This window comes from Anser brachyrhynchus (genome assembly GCF_964034855.1).
Source record: "Anser brachyrhynchus genome assembly, chromosome: 17".
NCBI lineage: Eukaryota > Metazoa > Chordata > Aves > Anseriformes > Anatidae > Anser > Anser brachyrhynchus.
The window spans coordinates 935,273-955,119 of NC_137710.1; the positions used below are offsets into that span (position 1 = coordinate 935,273).

Here is a 19,847-nt window from a genome sequence, read left to right on the forward strand (position 1 = left end):
AGAGCTACAGGCTGGGAGATGAGTGGCTGGAAAGCTGCCTGGCCGAGAAGGACCTGGGAGTATTGGTGGATAGTCGGCTGAATATGAGCCAGCAGTGTGCCCAGGTGGCCAAGAAGGCCAACGGCATCCTGGCCTGTATAAGAAGCAGTGTGGCCAGCAGGTCGAGGGAAGTGATTGTGCCCCTGTACTCGGCTCTGGTGAGGCCGCACCTCGAGTACTGTGTTCAGTTTTGGGCCCCTCGCTACAGGAAGGACATGGACGTGCTCGAGCGAGTCCAGAGAAGGGCGACCAAGCTGGTGAGGGGTCTGGAGAACAAGTCTTACGAGGAGCGGCTGAGGGAGCTGGGCTTGTTCAGCCTGGAGAAGAGGAGGCTCAGGGGAGACCTCATCGCTCTCTACAGTTACCTGAAAGGAGGCTGTAGAGAGGTGGGGGTTGGTCTATTCTCCCACGTGCCTGGTGACAGGACGAGGGGGAATGGGCTAAAGTTGCGACAGGGGAGTTTTAGGTTGGATGTTAGGAAGTACTTCTTTACCGAAAGGGTTATTAAGCATTGGAACGGGCTGCCCAGGGAGGTGGTGGAGTCACCATCCCTGGAGGTCTTTAAAAGACGTTTAGATGTAGAGCTTAGCGATATGGTTTAGTGGAGTACTTAGTGTTAGGTCGGAGGTTGGACTTGATGATCTTGAGGTCTCTTCCAACCTAGAGAAATCTGTGAATCTGTGAATCTGTGAATCTCTCTCGTCCCCGATTCATCGGGGCAGGGCCCTGCCTTCGTGCCCGGGCGGTGCTGCTCCCCGCACAAAGCGATCGCGCCCGGTTTGCCCGGGGACAGAACAAGTCCCCAGTGCAGAACATCACCCGGGTAGGCTGCGCTGATCGCCGGCACCGTGCAGGCATGGGAAGGAGGGGGACATCTGCTCTGCGGGGCCGTGCCAGGCAGGAGCGGTGCAGGAGCTGCCGCTGCTGCCCCCGGGTACGCACGGCCGTGCCGCTCGCCACGGGCACAGCACGAGGCAGGTCGGGACGCCATGTGCGGGGGCTGCCATCGGCCCCCACCTCTGGCTCCTCCTCCGGGGGAGAAGGAGTTAACAGCTCCCTCCGCTGCCGCAGCACTGAAGTTCATTACTTGTGCTAATTGCTTTGAAGTCAGTGATTCGGCAGCTAATGGAAAATGTATCTCTGGGTAATAGATTAATTGGCCGCTGCTGACCAGCGTGCAACAGGGTTTGGGGAAGGGGCTCGGCTGCGGCTGTCCCCCCGCGTGCAGGGACCTTGTGTCCTGAGCTGCTCAGCACCCACAGCCCGCGGGTGGCTGGGCACGGGGCGAGCCCCGGCTGCGGGAGGGACACGGCCACCGCACGGGGCAGCAGCTGGGGTGCAGGCTTTGGCTCCTGCCCGGTGACAAACTCCTTCCTTTGGTTTTGAAACAATTAATGTGGGGGCGTGTGGAAATAATTTAAAGGCAGTCGTATAAGAGACACCACCGGTGTCACCAGAGAAGCTTTACTTTCCCTTATAATGAATGTGGCCATAAGTACTTTGCAACCATATGGTAATTATGTTTAATAAAAGACATTTCCTGTAATTAAACAGTTTTATTAAGGCATTATTAGCCCTTTAAGTTGAAAAATAGCTGAACAGAGGTGTAATAAGGTGCTAGCATCTGTATTTGGTGCACAGATAGATGGGGAGCTCCCATCCTTGTGTCGATGCCCGGTCCCAGGGCCGTGACCGCGCGGCGAGGCGCAGGGGGAGCAGTGGCACCGGCCACCTCATGCGCCCAGCGTGGACAGCCCCGGCCTGGCAGGGAGACGCTGCTGCTCCGGCACCGGGCACAGCACCGGGCAAGTCTGCACCCTCACCTCCATGTCACGTTAATCCCAAAGCCAGCGAACTCCTGGTGTGAATAAAGCTGGAAGGTGACTTGGGGTGTTCCCCACTTTGGGGGTCCCTGCCGGCCAGCCGGTGGGACAGGCAGCCCGCAGCCCACGTCCCTGCACACCCCAGGGCTGTGCCACCGCGCACGGGTGGGAGTGTGGCCGTGCTGCCACGCTGCTGCCTCCCGCTCCCCTTCCTCGATGCTGATTTGAATAATTCAGTGTGGCCTCGTCTCGGGGGCACCGTTGTCTTCAGCGAAGGCAAATCAGCAGCCTGGACAGCCTGTTAAGAGGGCCCCAGCCTGCTGCCTTTTTCTGTAAATCAGGATTAATGAGACGGTGGAGGAAACCCAAAGCCCAGCGCTGCTCTGCTGGCAGCTCGCTCCGCACAGCCGCCGGGCTCCGCAGCTCCTGCTGCCTTCGTGTCCGCAGGCGGTCGCAGCAGCAGCCGGTGGCACGCGGGCATCGGGCTCTGTGCCACCCGCCGGTGGCAAGCCCGGCCACCGTCCTCCCGGGCAGCAGCGGGGCCGTGCACCGAGCCCTGCCTGCAGCACCGCAGCTCCGTGGCACCACGCACATTGCGCCTTTCGGTGCGGGGCACGTGCGGTTTGTAGCGGAGCGTGAAGGCTGGTGCAGGGGAAGAGGCCGTGTGCCATCCTCGGCACACAAGAGATTTTGGTCCCACCGTGGTGCCCAGAGGCCGTGTCAGAGATCCCACTGCTGTTTCCAGCTCAGCCACATTCCAGCTGCGATGTGGTGGTGAGGATCTCCTTCAGCTCACACCCCTGTACCCATTCAGGCTGCCCTTCCTCCATCCTGCCGGCACTCCTCTTCCTCTCCACCCTGGGACTCCCTGGGACAAGGAGTGGGACAAGAAGGGGTAAGGAGACGCTGCGGGATTGCTGCCCGCTTTTGGCCATGCTGCTGCCTGGAGCGCAGCACGGAGCGGGCTGAGGGGTCCTGCGGTGCAGGCATCCCCTGCGTGTGGCTCTGTGTTAGTCCCCACCAGCTCTGGAGAACAGGAGCCACGGCCAGAAGCCACCCGTCTGTGAAGGTACTGACCAAAGGAGAAGAGAGGCGTGACGCTGTTGGTAGCTTTTTTTTCTCCATCTGAATTTGTGCGGCCTGTCCTCTAATCATTTGTACGTTATCCATCATCCCCTGTCTCCCTATCCCTGCTGTCGCACAGCTCCAGGCAATCTATCTTACAGTTAAAAAATTGTCTCTCTTACACAGGGGCTTTCAAACAAGACAAATAGAAAGAATAAGATCTGGTATTGAGATGCTGTGTACAGGGTGTGATACATAAAGCGGTGGGTAAAAGATCCCAGCTGATTGTCAGGAGCAGATCTACGGCGCTGTCAGGCACGGCGCGTCCCTGCGGAGGGCACGAGCAGGAGCCAGCCCGGCTGAGCGGCTCCGAGTCCCCGTGCCCGTCCCCATCGCTGTCCCCATCCCAGGCTTGACAGGGTAATAACTGCGGGTTTCTGGTCCCGGGGCAGAAATGCACCTCTCTGTGTCGCGCTGCTGCTGCAAGGGCTGAGCACTGCCTTGTGGCATCCCTCGTCCTTCGGTGACAAGGTCACCTCCGCGCTCCTGCCCCTTCCGACCTCGCTCATCCCTTGGCACGGCTGCACCAGTGGCGAGGTTCAGCAGTGCCTGGGTGGGAGCCCGCGGAGCTGCCCTGGGGCGTCAGGGTGCCTCACCACAGCTCGACGGGCTGCAGCCTCATTACGAGGCTGGTGGTGAGACCGCAGACACGCCGAGGAGGATGAGAGGGGTGCTGCTGGTGGCTGCGCGGGGCACCCACGGGAGGGCTTTGCCCAAGCCCCCTGCCACCTGGCAGCTGGGGTTTGCCGCAGCCAGAGGAAGAGCTGCCCCCGCAGCGCCGCCTTTCTCGGCTGGACGAGGTGAGGTGCGCCCTGCTGCTGCCAGGGGCTGCTGCGCACCCGGCGCCCTGGGGACTTCCCGCTGAAACCACCCACTTCTGAGACAGGGCAGAGAAATACGTGCCTAAAGCCACCGGTGCCTGAGCATACTCAGAGGGGCTGGGGAATGAGGGCGAAATACAAAATGTGCCTTTGCGGGTCGGTCCCTCTGTGCGGAGCAGCCGGCACGTCCCAGGGCCAGCAGAGCCGTGGGAGCCGGGGATGCTGCGCCTCTGCGGCAGTGCAGAACCTCGCCATGCCTTTCTCCCTAATGAGACAAAATAAATTTACGTGGTGTTGGATTCCCCCCCCCCGCCTTCTTGCGCTAAAGCAAAGGCAGTTTTCCGCTAGTTTAGACAACCTCCGCTCTCGCCTGAGCTGCGAAGCTCGCAGGCTGCCTGCATTTTTATGAGCTGACTTGTTATACGCAGTGGAAGTATGCAAAATATGTCAAGCCCAAGCAGAGATTTGAATCGAAATGACTCTAATTACTTGTAATAATTTTTGCATTCCTACATAAAACAATGTTAAAAAAATTCCATTACAATAGTTAAAAGACAAATCATTTAGCAAGGCCCTTACTTTATTGCTTTATTAGACAATTTACTTTGCAACATTTTGAGCATTCGATTGGGTGATCGCCCAGAGCTATTCAACTGTAAGCTGCGCTAACAGGGAGTTCATCCGCCGTCGTTAGTCAGAAAGCCAGGCACCGTCACCGGAGGACCGAGTGGCTTGTCAAATTAGCCACCATGTCCAGTCATCAGCTTGGCACCAAACTGGTAGAAAATCTGGTTCCTCTTCCTCGCCCACCTTCTGTCTTCGTCTCGACCACAAGCTCACGCTAGTGCCTGGTCTCCGGCGGGGGCCTGGGCAGTGGGGCTGGCGGGGGACAACTCTCCCTGCACCTCGTCCCCCGTGGAAAGCAGAGCCAGAGGAAGTCACTGCCAACATCTGCGAGCACTGTGAGCCGGGACGGGCCGGCTGCGTGGGCCGGCAGCAGGACAGACGTGTCACTGCGGTACGAACCTCGACAGAGACAGCGGGGCCTTTTGGAGCAGGGTGTGGGAAAGGGCTCACACTTCCCGTGACGGATGACGGAGCAGGAGTTGGATTCAGGCACTTGTAGCAATCCTGCGGGTGTCTCCAGATTCAGAGCAGCTCTGACACGACGAAGAATTTACATAAATATGAATTATATGCCTCTTTTCCTTATGCATTTAGTTTCTTAGTAATGGGCAAAGCCCATTAGTAAAGCCTGGGTTTCCTCGCTGTTTGACTTTGCTGCGATGGTTTTGGTGCTCAGGGCCTGGCTGGCGGCTGCACACTGCTCACGGTGCGATGCACGTGTGTGTGCAATGCATTGCACACGTGTGACCCTTGGGTCAGTGCTCCTGCAGCTCGGCGCTGCCTCCCACCACATCACACCCTGCTCTGCGTGCCCTCCTCTGATTTAGGACCAGTCCCCAAAGCTGCAGGACAGGGCACGGGGCAGCTCCTTGCACAGGGCCAGCCCAGCCCTGCTGCTGTCCTGTAAAAGAAATAATTATGGTAAGGCGTGGCACAAATTGCGTCAGCAAGCTCACGGGAAATTCCCCTCTGAAGAGAGGGCCTGGGATGCCCTGGGTGGTTTGGGGCCAAGGGAGGTGCTGCGCCCTGAGCCTCCCTGGCACAGGAGCACCACAGCCCGTGGCACCGCGGCACCAGCAGCCGGCAGAGCCTTGGCAGGGCACCGCGGCCACGCAGCCCTGCTGCCCTCGGGCTCAGGGAACTGCAGGGCCCGAGCAGCAGGCTGTGTGCTGCGCCCTGCCTCAGGGAGCGTCGGCAGCACGGTGTGATCCTGCACGCTGGCGTCCGCCCCGTGCCCAAAGCAAGGGGCAGGGCGCAGGAAGCAGGCGATGCGCGCAGCGCTCGCAGAGCCCCAGGGCAGAATTAATCTTTATCCCTGCAAATCAACACGCATCTACGCCAATCTCTGTCTTATTCAAGAATTGCGCAGGATAGATGCTAATGGCTGAATGGATGATGGTGAAGCTCTCCTCTCGTTTATAGGGCACAGAGGAGCCAAAGGCGTGTGCTGAGGTCAGGCCCACCCCTGCCACTCAGGCTCGCTGCTTGCCACTGCTGGGACAGAGAGAACCAAACCTGCCCACGCCGGCCAAAGCAGGCAAAAAGTTTTGAAAGGTCTCCTGGCATTTGAGAAAAGCCTGCCCTGCAGGCGTTCAGGCATGCCATTTCTGCAGACAGCGCTGGCTGCAGCCTGGCTGGGCTCTGTGCAGCACCCAGCACAGCTGGGGCAGCCCCTGCCCTTGGCGTCGCAGTGATGAGAACGACCCGCAGAAACCTGCTCCCAGCAGGTCCTTTCAGTGGATTTATTTGGGGAAAAGCCGGCAGTGGGGTCAGGAGGAGCACGGGGGCTCTCGGGCAGCTCCGGCGCCGTGCGGGCAGGGGCTGCGGCAGGGCCGCGCTGCTGGCAGCTGCGAGGCAGGAGCGCCGAGCACGTGGCAGCAGCAGCCAACCGGGCCCTTCATTTAGACAGATTAAGCAAGTTGCTTATTGCCTGTGACATAATTTAGATGAATGGTGTGGGTAATCCATCAGGCAGACCCTGCGTAAGGCCCTGGAAGCAGTCGGTGGGGGATCCCATTACCTTACATGTGTTAACAGCCAAACTCCTTTGTATAAACAACAAAGTGGCTCTCCTGAAAAGGCCGATTTTCCCTCATTGTCTGGCAGAGGGCTGCCGGGGCGGCGGTGATGGATGGCGGCGGCTACCGGGGCGGGATGCGGCCGTGCGGCGGGTGAAGAGGGACACCGTGTGGGGACGCGCCGCGCCGCGCCGGGCCGGGCTGTGCTGCACCGCCGCGTGCTGCATCGCCGCTGCACTGCTGCACGCTGCAACGCTGCACGCTGCACGCTGCAACCAGCTGTGACGCTGCACGCTGCAACCAGCTGTGACGCTGCACTGCTGCACGCTGCAACGTCGCACGCTGCAACATGCTGTAACAGTGCACTGCTGCACGCTGCAACCAGCGGTGACGCTGCAACAATGCAACACTGCACACTGCAACCGGCTGTCGCACTGCACTTCTGCATGCTGCAACGCTGGATGCTGCAACGCTGCACGCTGCACTGCTGCACGCTGCACTGCTGCACTCCACAACAAGCTGTGGCGCTGCACGCTGCAATGCTGCACGCTGCAACAGTGGCCGCTGCATTGCTGATACTGCGATGCTGCATGCTGCGATGCTGCATGCTGCAACACACTGTAATGCTGCGTGCTGCAATGCTGCGCGCTGCAACACCAGATGCTGCAGCACCGTGGCTGCACGCTGCAATGCTGCATGCTCCAGCATGCTGTAACACCGCAATGCTGCGTGCTCCAACACGCCGTAACACTGCACACTGCACTGCTGCCCGCTGCAGTGCTGCATGCTCCAACATGCTGTAACACTGCATGCTGCAATGCTGCATGTTCCAGCACACTGTAACACTGCATGCCGCACTGCTGCATACTGTAATACCGCATGCTCCAACACGCTGTAACACCACACGCTGCACCGCCGCACGTTGCACTGCACCCCGCACCACCGCACCCTGCACTGCCGCATGCTGCAGCCCCAGACACTGGGTGGGTTGGCAGCCCCACGGCTTTGCGCACCCAGGCTGGGCACCGTGGGGGGTCCTGGGGCCGGGCTGCAGCAGCAGCTGTGTCAGGGAGCCAGGGAGGGAGGGGTGGCTGCAGCCCCCACTGCGTTAGTGTTTGGGGCAAAGGGGGTCAAACTCCAGGACTCGCGCTGGCTCAGTCCCCTGGCAACAATCAACATTAAAAATCTCATTAGGCTTTTATTAGAGGCATAGAAAAGAAAGAAAACAGTTATAGCATCTTACACATTGAGTATTAAGCAAAGCTTTCAATTAACAAGCCATTTATTTCCTTTCCCCTTGGCAAGAGCCAGTCTTTAAAAAGGGGAGAACAAAAACCTGCTGGAAGCACGGGTGCTGGTGATACCTGCTCTTGGGGGCTCAGCTGAGGCTGCTTGGAGATGCTGCTGCCGCCATTGCTGGAGCTGATCTCACTTCCTTGGAGACAAAATAAAAGCAGACACAAAGGGGAGAAAAACAGCAAAGAGAGAAACATCTGTGTGGGTGTGCAGCACCCAGCCCCTGCCCCTCTCGGGGTGCTGGGGGAGCAGCGCAGGCCCCAGCCCGGCCCCAGCTGGGGGGCTGCAGCCGCTGCGGTGGCACCGGTGTGGGTGGCAGGGGATGTGCCCACGCCAGCAGCAGCGTGCACCGGTGCTGGGGCAAGGCCTGTCCCTCCTGGCCCCGAGCAGGGTGCATCCCCCTGGGGACCCGCTGCAGGGTGCTGCGTCCCGGGCTGCCCGGGGACCTCTCCCCCTGCGGGAGGCTGGAGCCCAGTGTGGCTGCTCACGTCTCGGGGGGCTCGGGGCAACGTGCTGGCTGGGCTGGAGGCCAGCGAGGAGGCTGCCCTGCTCTGAGCCCTCAGCCCCAGCACAGCCCTCGGAGCGGCACAGAGTGCCCGTGAGCACCAGGCAGCCCCGCTGCCGAAGGTCCTCTCCGGTCAGGAGGGTCCCTGCCTTGCTCCAGCACTAAAACCAGCCACCAAAGTCATTTATTGCTCCTCAACTCCCCACCAGGAACATTATCCCTTAATTGCTGCATTTATTCAGACTTATTCTGTATATCTAACAATAATGACTGTATTAGATATGTAATTATTACTGTCATAAACGTAATAGTGACAAAACAATAATTGAAATAGTGTCTATGAGGATAATTCACCATTGCAATTAATACTGCCCTGCTTAGTTAATATGTCATGGTTTAAAATAAATGCTGTCATTACTCCATTACTAATACTGTGTTATAATAATTATTGCAGTAATAATTAAGTGTCTATAGCGATCATGGATTGCCATGGATCGGAATAGAAATCACTGTAAATAACACCGGAGCAATAGCCACCGGCGGTGCGGTGAGGTTCGGCGGGTCCGTGGGGCTCTTTGTGTGCACCACCAGGAAATTCACGAGCGGCGGCTCTGCTCGCTGCCCCCTGCCCGCCCTGCTGTGTCAGCCGCCTCGCCGCGTCCCCGCGGGGCACCGCGCCGGGGTCTGGGGGCCGCGCGTGTCCCCTCGGGGGTGCTGGTGGCACAGCACGGTGCTCCAGGGAAACGTCACCGCAGCAAGAGCCGGGGCACAGCTCCCGTGCAGAGGGCGCGCAGCCTTTGCCGAGGGCCCCGCGCTGTGCCCAGGCATGTGAATAAGCCCCGCTGCAAAAGACGGGAGGACAAAATGCCCCCAGCAGCAGCAGCACTAAAGGGCAGATCCCTGCGGAGTTGGCAGCTGTGCGAAGGAGCACGGAGCAGGCTCCTGAGGGCACCTCTGTCGCAGCACCGCGCACTCGTGCTCCAGATGCCCACGGGCAGCGGAGAGCTGCAAGCCTGGCAGGGAGGGGGGCTGTGCCGTGAGCTGCCAGCGTGGCAGGGGCCTCCCGAGGCACTCCGACATGCCCGGGCTGCTGGCAATGCCCATCGGTCTGCTCCAACATCCCTCCTTGGTACAGGAACCCCCGCAGGGCAAGCTCTCCGGGCTTCTGGCCACGAGGCAGGGCTGGGGCAGTGCCGCGGCCCCCACGCTGCTCCCCCCGGGTGCCTTGGTGGAGGAGGGAAGTGCATTTCCTAACCAACGCAGGTACTTCACGATAACTCAACTTTACTTGAGTTCAACTCAATTTTCTCAGATTAAATAAAATTTCAAAGTGTCACTCACTAGCAAACTATCAGTTGGAAGGTGGTTGATTTTTCTAACCCTATCTCTGGTCCAATTACAATTTTTAATCTATATGTAGATAATGGTGAACAAAACCCCTGTAGAAATGTCAAGAGTGAGGAGGTTATTAGCTTAGTTTTAATTACTGTCTATCATTCTTAGAAAACCGCAGTAACCTGATAAATTAGGTGACAGCGCTGGCTGTAGGAGTTTAGGTGGGCCTTAAAGACACACCGTTTTTTTAACCAAGGAGTTTGGGGTGGGCTGTCCTTCCCAGCATGGACACTCACAGAACTGGCTGGGTGTCCTGCCCCAGCACCCAGCACCCGGCACCCAGCACCCGGCACCCGGTGCTGTGCCTGGAGCAGAGCCGTGCAGCGCGCCCACCCCGCAGCCAGGCCTTCCCCTCGCCCTCCTGGCGCCGTGCTGAACGCACCCAAAGGCCTCCACTCTTCTGCTGGGAAGACGCTGGCAAGGCGGCTTATTTGTTGAAAACACCATTTGAGGTGAATTTTGTTTCTAAATGAGCACGGGACTGCGCCCAGAGCTCATCTCATTGACAAACAGTGTGTCCATTGCTTTTAAGGAGACAAGCTGCCATTTCGCTCCCCTGAAAAGCACATAATATGACAGGTGAAATGTCAGAAATGAGACTAAAGGCTTGGGGAAAACATTCTTCAGCTGTGAAGTATTCCCGCTAGGAATGTTAAACCATAGATTAAACGTAAATGTCTCTAAAAGCCTGGAACGTATCACACTTTATCAGATGCCGCTCCCGATGCGTGCACACACATCGACATGCGCGCGCACGCGGGGGCAATCTGAACTCCAAATTAGTGCCCGGGCCCCGCGGCTCTTTGGAGACGAGGGTGCCAGGAGGCGGCAGAGCTGGGGACGCCGGGGGGCCGGCATCTCCCCCCCGCCACGCTCAGCCTTCCCAGCCGCTCCCCCGCCAGCGCTGGGGCTCGGGGATGCACCAGGGCGCTGAGGTGCTCGTGGTCCCTCACCCACCGACAAGGCAGGCAGTGCCCGTCCTACACCGGGCACGCTGCTGGCACTGCCGCGGGAGCTGGGGATGCTCCGGCCGCGGCAGGGCCCCCACGCTCCCGCACCCGGCCGGGGGCTCCGCGGGCTGGCAGGTCGGCAGGGATCGCCCCGCGTGACCGGGCTGCATCCATCAGCCAATAAACAGTTCATTGCACGGAAAGAATTATCTTTGCTGGCATTAAGGTCGGCTGTAACACAGACATTATTACTAGCGGGAGGCATATAAGTAGAGTCTGTGGCAGATCGCAGCCTGTAACTCTTTATTATTTATACCGAGGCAGCCGTGCTCCTGGGAGGCAGAGGTGGGATGGCTGCGCTCGCCCAGCAGCCCATGGGGACACCCAGGATGGGGAGTGGGCAGCCACGGCGCTGGGCCCAGGCTCTGCTCCTCCCGTTTCCTCCTGGAAATGGGGCCCCGGGCAGAGCCCCCACGGCCAGCTGCCTCCCCGGTGCTGGTCCTGCCCAGCAGCATCCCGGCATCCTGCTCCCCGGTCAGACCCAGCGGGCGGCGGGGCTGGGCTGCGCACAACGGGGCGGTGCGTGAGGCACACGGTGCACGAGGAACGTGGTGTTCGAGGTGCACAGTGCACGAGGTGCATGGTGCTGGCCGCCCACAGCCAGGTGTGGGCCAGCTCCAGGGGAGCAGAGCACTGTGAGCTCCGGGGCTGATGCCCCCAGGACCTTGCGTCCCAGGGGGAGTTCCAACATTTCAGCTTTTGGTGCTAGAGCCAGATCTGTGCAGATCTGCCCAGAAGCTATTAATAATGCAGGAGACATTTAGGGCAGACGTTTAGGGGCCCTGAAGGGTTTTCATCCCCAGTGCCATGCTCCAGCTGCGTGCCGCTGTGCCAGCCACGTGCCTCTCTGCTCGCCCCGTCCCCCACTTGCACGGTGCTGAGAGCGCTGCCGTGCAGGGAAAAGCATCCCGGTGGCCAAGCACCCACGTGCAGGCTGCTCGGCTCGTGCTCAGCGAGCTGGGAGCCCTTCAGGAATTCATGCTCCACATCCCACATGGCATCAGCTCGGTTTTTTTCTCTGAATTGTACCAAAACAAAGCATGCACGCTTACCTGCAGCATGCTGCCAGGGCTCTGCCCGCCTCCCTCCGAGCCCCTGGGCGATGGGAAATGCCTGTGCAGGTCAGAGAAGCGCCGCCCGACAAGTGCAGCCGTCCCGGCTGCCTGACATTGTCATGGAAATCATGACTCCCTTCCACACTTTTCGAAATTAAAATGTGTCTCTGCTATAAGTTGTTATCAAAAATAGAAGCATTTTATCTATCTTTAGTACAGAACACAGATTGCATGGAGACATTCAATTTGGAGTCAATTTAAATTTCAATTGTCTGTGAAATCTAAATCAATAGGCTATAGTTCAATGGCGCTTTAATAAAACAGGACATAACAGAGAAATCATTAGGGATTACATATGATAAGAGATTGAAAACAGTGTCTGTGTAATGGTGGAGGAGCCATTAGAGAATTACCTCAAGCATTTGCAAGTAAACCAACAACCTCTTTCTCCTCCTGAGACTAACAAGAAGACTTAATTGTGCTGCAGCGTCTAAAAATACATCTCTGTCAGCCTTTTGATTGGTAGACAATTTACAGTGACATAAAAACCTCCGGGTGCCTCCCTGCTCCTCCGTGCACCTCGGGTGCCTCTGCCCCCCGGCCGGGCACTCGCCCCTGCGCACGGATCCAGGGGCCCCCCTCCAGCTCCTGGCACATGCCCGCAGCTCTGCGAGGGGCTGGGGGGGCTGCGGCACCACCACGCCGCCCCCCCCCCCCCCCCCTTCTCTGGGGGGTCCATCCCGGCTCCAGGCTCCAGCTCACGGGACGGTGGCTGGGGGTCCGGGCAGCTCCGGACAGCAGCAGTGTCCGGGGGTGGTGGCTGCCTGCAGTGATGTACGACCCCGGGTTAAACCTCTCCCTGATTTATGGGGTGCTGCGGCACGGAGCAGCTCCCAAACAACATCAGTTAACTTTTATTTGCATTTAATAATAATTCACTTTCCCTTAGCTCGTTGCAAATTATCACAATCGGGCTGAAGATGAGATTGGATTTCATCAGCACTGGTTTCCCACGCCTAGAGTGGAGAATCATCTGCATGGAAATGGCGTGCCGGGGTGACGGGGGAGGACGCCCATCACTCATCGGCCATGCGGGTCCCTTCCGAGCGGCACGAGCAGGGGCTGAGCGAGCCGGGAGCGTTCCGGGCAGTGTGGTGGGGACCCCGGGGGGCTATTGAGGGGCTCGGGAGGCAAAGCGAGTGCTGGGTGCAGGGGCAGGGCAGCTGCAAGAGGGGTGGAGGCAGCAAGGGGCCCACCCGAGCGCTTGGCTGGGGGAGGAAAAGAGGAGATTAGATGGGGAAGTGTGGATTGGGTTGGGTTGGGTTGGGTTGGGTTGGGTTGGGTTGGGTTGGATTGGATTGGATTGGATTGGATTGGATTGGATTGGATTAGATTAGATTAGATTAGATTAGATTAGATTAGATAAGATTGGATAGGATTGGATAGGATTGGATCAGATTGCACAGCACCGTGTTGCACAGTTGACACCGCGCAGCAGTGTATCTGCTCACACAGCACCATGTTGCACAGCACCGCACCGTACAGCACTGGATCTGCTCACACAGCACCACGTTGCACAGCACCGCACCACTCGGCACTGGATCCCCCTGCACAGCACCGCGCAGGGGCTGGGGGAGCAGCCTCGGGCAGCCTCCAGCCGCAGCCTGTCGGCCGGGGGGCAGGGAAGCGTGCACCCTGCTGCAGCACTCAGTTTGCTTCCTGCAGATGAGATGATCAGATGAGATCAATTAAGCTGAGAGTGAGTCTCAGGTATGAACATTAAAATACTATTAATTGGAAATGAGCTGAAAGTGGTTTTAATTGCTGCAAATCCCATTTGTCCTGGTCTAGAGGAGAATCAAGGCAACAGAAGACATCGACATAATCAGGAGAGTTTTGCAAGGTCAGAAAAGCCTCAATGGTGAAAAACAAAGTGTCCTGGGCTGCCACGGAGCCCAAAACAGCCCCGGCAGGGAGGCGTTCGTTGTGCACATGCACACACGGGCACGAAGCCCTGCGTGGCCAGGGAAGGGCTCATTTGGGTTATTTTACACCAGCCTGATAGGGAAAAAATCAAACCCCAAGATTAACAATTTCAATAACAAACCAAGCAAAGTTAAGGGCATTCGAAAAATGTTTTTACAACCTTTGGTTAACCTGCAGTAACAGCTGTTTGAGTGTATATAAATAAGACTATTCTATGGAGGAGACAGGAAAAATTGGTTTTATTTTAAAGGACACTGTTTGGCTCCTGCGGTGCAGTGGCATCTGAGGAAATATTGTGCGGTGGCTACTGCGCGTCATGTTTAATACTCAGAAATGCAGCCATGGAGAGCAATACATCTGCTGGCTCCTGACAGCTGGGAAGCTGGGGTGTATTTTAAAACCAGCTTCTCTCTCAGAAGGAACATTTTGAGAGGAACGCATAGGAAAAAACCCTCCAGGACAGCCTGGGTGCTGGCCAGTCAGCCCTGGCCCCAGGGGGTGCGTGGGTGGCTCTGGGGCAGCTGGGGGGGACGCAGGGGTCCCTGCCATGCACCCCTGCCCCAGGAGAGCCCCCAGCCCCCGCCGCCTCCACCCGGTAAATACGTCCTCTGGAATAACAGCTATAAAACAGGAATAATCCCCGCTGCCCCTTTTGTTAGAAAAAATCATGGCCTGGATTGGAACCAGAGACATGCTTTTCTCCACCTGAAAATAAAAGTGTCACGCTGCTTGCCGCTTCAAATCCTGGCAGAACGGGCTCCGGAGTCCACTAAAGAGTGAGACTTTAAGCCTCGCCATTAAGAATTACAAGAGATCCAGCGGGCAGCGTGGAAATACAAGAAATACTACAATGCCAGTGCTAAAACCTAATGAGAAATGGAACAAGCTGAGACAGAAGCTTAACAAGAAATACTGGACAAGTCCCCCAAGAAAAACTACAGGCAGCGCTGGAGAAGAGCTGCCAGCCGGCTCCGCAGCCGTATTGATCAGGGCCTGAGAAATAAGAGGAGGCCTTTGGAAAGTAGATAAACTGGGAGATATACAGCAGGAGAGGTCCAGAACTGATGAAAACGGGAGAAAATGCAGCTTAAATCAAAGGGCAAATACACAGAAAGAGAAAAGGTAATAGGATTTGTGTTTATGGCTAAAGAGGAGAGTTGTGGGGAGGTGATCAGGCACGGTGGTAATTGAAAAGAAATGGAAAATGGAGTTCAGTATAAATATTTTCTTGGGAGAAAGTGGGCTGAAAACTTGAAATAAACCATCATTAATACCAGTTCTAGAAGGTGTCTGGGAAGAATATGCAGGGAGGTGAGAGCGAGGGGGTTGTGGGCAAGGGATGGGCAGTCAAAGTAAGGGGCTGAGGAGCAGACCAGCTTCTACCTGCCCGGTGCTGCCTGGCTCTGGGTAGTTCTGGGCTCTGACCATGAAGGTCTCCTGTGGCACTGCAAAATGCTGTGCTTCCCCCTTCTTGTCTGCTCAGAACCTGGTAGGAACGCCCTCTGCTCCTGCCTGCGGTGTGCCTGCCCATCCCCATCCCTGTCCCCATCCCCCCTGTCCTGCAGCAAGGGGATGCTGCGGCTCCCAGGGGCTGCGCTGCCCGTGGGCAGGTGGGGTTGCGATGAGCTCTGGGGCAGGGGTGGGAGGGCAGGGGTGCAGGGCTCCTCTCCCACCCTGGGGCAGGAGGTGGTACGCACCCCTCCGTGCACACAGGGGGATGCTGCCGACCCTGGGTGCAGGGTGACACGAGCCCTGGCGTCACAGGGCCCAGGGCTCAGGACCGGGCAGAGGGTGCCCATCTCTGCCCATCCTGCCCCAGCAGCCGCGGGTGCGGGGCTGGAGCTGGCGCGGTGCCGGCTGCCGCCTCCCTCCAGCTCCCCGACTCCTCTGCCATCAAGCAGGCAGCCGATCCACAAATTCTCAGCATCCTGCCTACTAAATCTCGCCTGTCTCCCACGTGCTGCAAGGCACGCTCACCAGCATGCAGAGCATAGCTGCTGCCGCGGGGATTTGCAGCCGCCTCGCTCGCTCCATCGGCACTGGGCAGGGGCAGCGTGGGGCAGGGGCAGCGTGGGGCAGGGGCAGCGTGGGGCAGGGGCAGCACGCACATTGCCCTGCAGGCAGGGCAGGAGCAGGCCCGTGCTCCCAGGGGGATGCACCCCTCTGCTGGGGCAAGCTGGGGCTGGGGTCAGCTCCTGGCATCCCACCCGCCTGCAGGGCTACGGGTGCCCCGAGCCCCAGGCACGGCTGGGGGGGCGCGGGGTGACAGCGGCCCCCCCCCACCTGTCCATCCTCAGGGGGTGTCGGGGTAGCTCCGCAGCCACCCCAGCCTCAGCCCTGCTCATAGGGTGCACGGCACCCCCAGCGCCCCGCGCAGCCCCCGCAGCAGCCCCCTGCCTCCCGCGGTTGCCATGGCAATGAGGCAGAAAGGTTCGGCCTCGCCTCCCGCCATGCTCCGCGCCTGCATCCCTCCGCCCAGCATCCCTCCGCGCCCAGCATCCCTCCGTGCCCAGCATCCCTCCGTGCCCAGCATCCCCCCGCGCCCAGCATCCCTCCGCCCAGCATCCCTCCGTGCCCAGCATCCCTCCGTGCCCAGCATCCCTCCGCCCAGCATCCCTCCGCGTGGGCACAGCCGTGCAGCCAGCCCGCTGCAGCAATATCAATCAGAGCTAATTGGGAGGAAGCCGCCCCCGCCCCGCGTGCCCAGCTCGGCCGCTGCTGGCGCTGCGCCATCCCCAGCCCGCGGCTGTCTCCTGCCGTCCTGGTGTCCCCGAGCCCGGCTGGGGCTGGGTGAACCGTCAGTGGCAGGGCATCGGGCTGGCCTCGAGCTCCTCCTCAACACCGCCAAAAAGCTCGGCACTCCGCACCACCAGCCGGCCGATGCGTTTTCCACGTCTAAAAAATGTAATCAAATGAAAGGTCGTTCTTATTTATTCTTTCATTACGCAAGCCCCAAGCTCTCAGACAGTCAAATTAAGACTTGGGAGCATTTAATGAAGGGCAGGGGCTGGATGCCGGCTGCTCTTGGGACGGTGCAGGAGCTGTAAAGGTGCTGACGGAACGAGGCGGCCGCATGGTCCCCTGACCGGAGCGGGGGTGCGGGAGGTGCCCAGGGCTTTTAGTGGCCACCCAATCAGTCTGAACGGCCACCTGAGTTGTGAAAGCACCCGTGTGCACCCAACGGGCGGCCCCAGTGACGGCTCCGAGGGGTGTCCCTCAACAAGTAGGATGGGGACACCCACGGCAGCCCCGTGAGGCAGGTCGGGCGGCGGAGCTGCAGCCCGGCGCGCTGCCCGCGGAGCGGTGCAATATTCACAGGGGAAGAATTTTTTTAATAGGGCCCCATGGAGACATCAGAGCAATTTTCAAGGAGGTTTGAAGCCACCAGGAAGCTTATTAGATCCGTTCTGCAGAGTTAATTTGATGTTGGTAATCAGTGAGCAAGTTAAGCAGTTAAGGAGGCAGTGGCTGCGAACAGTTTGGCTGCTCAGCCCGCTCGTAAGCAGCGGTTACTAATGAGCGCCTCATGAATATGAATGAGAGATGATTACAGTGTGGAAAGGGCAGTCAGCAAACCGTAAACTTAATTTTAATCTTTTTATTATCAAAGTCACGTTATTAATAATAGACTTTACATTAAGACCAGGCTCCATCAGCCAATTACTGCACCGCCCGGCACCCCGGCCCCGCACAGCGCCGTGCCCAGCACCGGGGCGCCGGCCGCTTCCCTCAGCGCCTCAGCACCTGCCCACGGCCCGCACGGGGCTGATGGGGCCGTTGGGATGCACGGAGCACCCCTCGGGCTCCCGGTGCCCAAGGACAGGGCGCAGGTGACCTGCACTCAGCGCCCTCCCTGCAGCACCCAGTGGCCGGGTGGCCAGTACGAGGGGCCAGGCACCAAGAGACGCTGTCCCCTCCCGCTGCGGCCAGCCAGGAGCACCCCGGTCATCGCCGCCACATTGGCACGCCACGGGTAACACAGCCCCTCGCTCCCCGTAAAAGGACGATCCTATTGTCCCGGTGTCTAATTAATTGTAATTATTTTCATATGACACTATCGATAGGGGCTGCTCGTGTAATGAGGCGGCAGTTCCGGTGTGAAATGCTGAAGCAAGGAATGTAGAACATGTTAAAAAATATTAATCTACAAATGAAAATGATTTTAATTGGATTCTGCCTTTGGGGTCGGGTCACTGTTACATTTTCAATCAGAGTTGTCCAGTCAGCAAAGCAGGCTGCGCAGCCCTTTCAAATGGAAACGGCGAGTGGCTTGCAGAGGTTAATAGGAATGTTGGAAAATAAATAGGTTATTGATTGATAATAACAATAAGCTGACTCCAGTTCTACCTTGGTGACCTTCCCTCACCCAACTTAGAGAAAACTCAGTTAGCATCTAATTACGGAGCGCCTTACAAACCCACGTATTAATGAGAGCGCGCGGCGGCACGGGCCGGGAGCCCGGTCTGGGTGGAGCAGAGAGCTGGGGGGGTGCTGGGGGGACACTGCGGGACCCCGGCACGAGGCACCTGGGTCTGCAGGAGCCGCCCCGAGCCCTTCTGCCGCACGGAGCCGGTGCTACCCAGAGGCCGCTGATATTTCTGGGGCTGATAGGAATTGGGTTTTTGTCTAGACGGGCCTCTAACTTGTTAATAACCAGCCCGATCCATCACCGAGCATCGATTGCCTGGCCGGGTGACCAAGGGGCTTTTCTTCCCTGCGTAACCCTGCCACAGGGGCTCGAGTCCCCGCGGAGGTGGCCGCAGCTCACGCAGCACAGGCTGCTGCCAGCACGGCTCCCGTAGCCCCGTCTCCCGCGGGGGTTCGGTGCTGGGGCTGCTGCCCGGCCCACGCAGCGCCACCGCCCCGTTCCGCGCAGGTGGGAGGAGAAGGGCCGCTGGCTTTGCACGCGCGGAAGTTTGTCGCCGATATTTTAATTGCCTCAAGATACGCCAGGGATCTCCTGCCCAAAGCTTCGGCATTATTCATTATCTCGCACATGGCTTTCGGCTCTGTTTGCTGCGAGATACGAAGCAGCCACAGCCATCTGGAAAACAGGCGGGCTCCTCTCGGCCGGCACGGCGCCCGCAGACGAGCGCCCGCGCCCTGGGTGTAAATGCCCAGGCACCGATAACGCGCCCGAAATGGTGTCCTTTCGCACCGCCCATCTTTTTAACGTTTTCTGAATATGAACTCAGTGCAGAATTAGTTGTGAGAATGAGAAGTGGCCAGAAATAAATTATGCCGGGGAGAAGCACAGTTTGGGACTTCATGATTGTAATTATTATTACTTCCACCTTACTAATGAGGTTAGGTCAGAGGCCGCCTGTGCAGTTGCATTTCATTCTGCACCACGACACCCAGGCCAAACAAAGTCTCCCCCTGGCACCCCTGCGAGGTGCTGGGGGCTGCAGACACACGACGCTGTGCTCCGGGACTGCAGGGAAAACCTCTCGGAGGGTCTCTGCGATGTGCGCGCTGTGAGGTTACAGCCCGTGGGCCTCCTGTCTCAGCCAGCCACCTCCCGAGCCCGGGGGCGACACATCCCTGTGAGCACAGCTCTTGGAGTGCAGATAGGGAGGGGAAAAAAGGATAACTTTTATTTTTAATTGTCATTTTTGCAGATCTGAGACCAGAGACTCCAGACCTCTTCAGCGACCTCGGTGCAGCTGGGACTCGCGGCAGAGCTGCAGGCACCAGGACGGTTCACGGCTCCCGACGCTGAGCCACTTCCAGCCCAGCAGCTCCGCACGGATGTGCAGCTCACAACCACAGCACCGGAGCCTGGGCATCCGCAGGGACACCCGGGCAGCTCCAGGGACCCCTGGCAGCACTGGAAGGGTTGGGCAGGATGGAGAGGGGCCCTGCCAGGGCTGGGGAGGGGGGAGCAGCCCAGGAGGCTGGGGAGCGGCGTGCCCGGCAGTGTCCTGCCTGCCTCCCGCTGTCCCTTGGCAGCTCCATGGCCAGCACCGGGGTGGTTTGGGACATCGGGGGGCACTCGGGGCCCCCACAACCCCCTCGGGCTGAGCCCTCCCTCGCAGGAGCCCTCGGCAGCTCCTGGCTCACAGTGCCGGAGGAACCTGCAGTACCTGCAGACGCGAGCGAAATGCCACATATCAATTTCACGGCATCACTTTGCAATTTGATGCA

The 19,847-nt window shown here is 58.7% G+C and overlaps 1 long non-coding RNA gene across 1 annotated transcript; it reads right to left on the minus strand.

The window, feature by feature from the left end:
* Window positions 1-732: 732 nt before the first annotated feature.
* LOC308179204 lies at window positions 733-13,808 on the minus strand. Its single transcript, XR_013940278.1, has 3 exons — window positions 11,712-13,808; window positions 7,818-7,888; window positions 733-5,336 (listed from the first exon to the last, which is right to left on the minus strand). It is a non-coding gene; the product is annotated as an uncharacterized lncRNA (long non-coding RNA).
* Between the last annotated feature and the right edge of the window lie 6,039 nt (window positions 13,809-19,847).